This window comes from Octodon degus, unplaced genomic scaffold (genome assembly GCF_000260255.1).
Source record: "Octodon degus isolate 3935 unplaced genomic scaffold, OctDeg1.0 scaffold00021, whole genome shotgun sequence".
NCBI lineage: Eukaryota > Metazoa > Chordata > Mammalia > Rodentia > Octodontidae > Octodon > Octodon degus.
In genome coordinates this window covers 15,758,535-15,760,818 of record NW_004524597.1, presented here as the reverse complement: position 1 = coordinate 15,760,818, position 2,284 = coordinate 15,758,535, and positions in this window count along the sequence as shown.

Genomic DNA, 2,284 nt, shown 5'->3' with positions numbered 1-2,284 from the left:
TATACATGAGAATCCAATTCTTTGACAGGAGGTTGTGTGTTAAAGAGAAAGACTTTCAAGTTGTGCCTGCCAGAGAAGCTCCCAAAAGACTAAAAAAAGTTTTCTGGGCACGCGGTCTTGCACGCAGTCTCGGCTGGTAAAATCTCCTTCTCAGCTCTGCATTGCGACGCATGCCTGCAGTGCCTGGAGAGCTCTCAGAAAGTCCAAAGGTTGCCTGTTAGCGTAGGTTACTGCCCTCATCAGCGCTAGCGACAAGGTGCTGCTGGGGCATCCCGACTCTTCCTGGCTGACCTCAGCACCGCCTTTGCCAGGTTCTCCCTGGAAACCTCCTCCCCACAACGACAAGGAAGTAACCACGAGTGCACACTGCCTTGGGGAGAGATGTGGTGAGGCAGGCTGAAGTTTTAACCAGGCTTTAAGATCAGACCCACCTGACGCCAAGCACTGTGGTGCATGCCTGGGTGTAATCTCACCATTTGGAAGGTGGCGGTGGAAGGCTTCCATGCTTAAGCCCAGCCTGGACTGCACAACAAGACCCTGTCTTAGAAACAAAGAGGAAAATGAAAGGATAATCAGGCAGATTGGAAATGGAACCCAAGTTTTGGCACAACTGTCAAGGTGACTTTGAGCCCAGGATTGAGCTTTTCTCAATCTCAATTTCCATTTCTGATTTTAGTATATGTGCTGCCGAAGCGAGCACTCGAGTTCCATTTCTGAAAAATGTAGCTAAAATCTCTACGTTGTTGTTTGTTACCGAGGGCTGGAAATAGCATGCGTGGCAGCCTGGTGTATACGAAATTTGAATAAATGACAGTCACTGCCATCATGGAAGATGATGCTCTCCAAATTTCTATGTAGCCACAAGACCCCTTTTCCAATTAAACCACACCTGGATCTCTGCTATGGAGAATAGAGTGAATGAGAGGAGCTCTGGTTGAGTGGAGGGGGCAGGTTAGAGACTCAGGGTTCCCAGAGTCTCTTTACAAAGATGTAAAGACTGAGCTCCCGTTGGGGTGGGACCACAGGACATGCAGCAGGAAGCAGAACAGGGAAAGTACACCCAGAACTTGGAGGTGGACTTATTTATGTCTACAGGCACTGATTGGGGTCATTCCCAAAATACCAGGCTCTGAAGTACAGAGGCAGAGCAGCTTGCCAACTGGGGACTGGTTTCTACAGTGCACATCATAGAGACCAGCTATGCATCGCAGTGACTAGCCATTTCTAAGAGACCAGAAGCAAGTGGAACTGGAACAGGAACTAAGAAGCTGAAGTACACTGGCTGGTGGGGGGCAGGCATTTTCTGTTACAGATGCACAGTGAGTCCTCAGAGGAACTGGGCTATGGACCCAGGCCACTGGGCTTCTTGGTGAGAGATGCAGAGAGATCAACAAAGTGGAGATGAAAGTGACAGCTTTGAGATCTCTCCAGTCTGGTTTGTGCACTAGGCCAGTTGAACTTTCCTTGAACAGGGCCCTAGGAAACCATTTACAGCGGACTGTGGCTGGGATCAGGAGCAGCCACGCTTTGTCCTACCACTAAATCTCTGTCCTGTGAGCTCAAGGACTCAGGGTCCTGTTCCTTGCCCAGCACACAGGGCCCCAAGTTGTTTGGGTCACTGGGACATTTTCCCTTGTCCTCTGGCTCCCTGCCAGAGAAAAGGAACAGCTATTACAGAAAAATCTATTTGTGCTTTAAAATAATCCTTTATCTGAAAGCTGAATCACATCATTAGGAGTCCTTTCCAGTGAGATTTATCACTCCTACCTGTTTCAGTGGCTGTTGTCCCTGCCCCGCCCCCAGCTGCATTTAGCTTCCTGTCCTCTGCCTGTGTCCGGCAGCTTCCTGACACCTGAATTAGCTGCTGATGGGAGTGTTTGTCCTGGACTGGCCTTATGGAGATCTACTCCTTCCCAGGTCAAGAGAGGAACTTGAGGGCTTCTAAGTGAGAAGGGAGTCACTCCCACCTGCCTCGCAGCTGGCCCTTGGCTCACAGGTGCCTGGGGTTGGGGAAGCCAGGGAGAAATCTTAGCCATTGCCTCCTTCCCTATCAGTCTTTGTTTCTGTTTTCTGGTTTGATGAGAAGGGTAGGTACAATGCCACCGAGCAAATGCCACACTGGAGGACCAAAACATGTGACGCTCACTTCACAGAGATGGGGCTGTTGCAGGGCTGGAAGGTCTGCAGTATTTCAGTGAGTCACAGTCATCACCACCCCTACACCCCTCTGTCCTCTCAAGGTGTTTGATAGGTGTGTGTGTGTGTGTGTGTGTGTGTGTGTGTG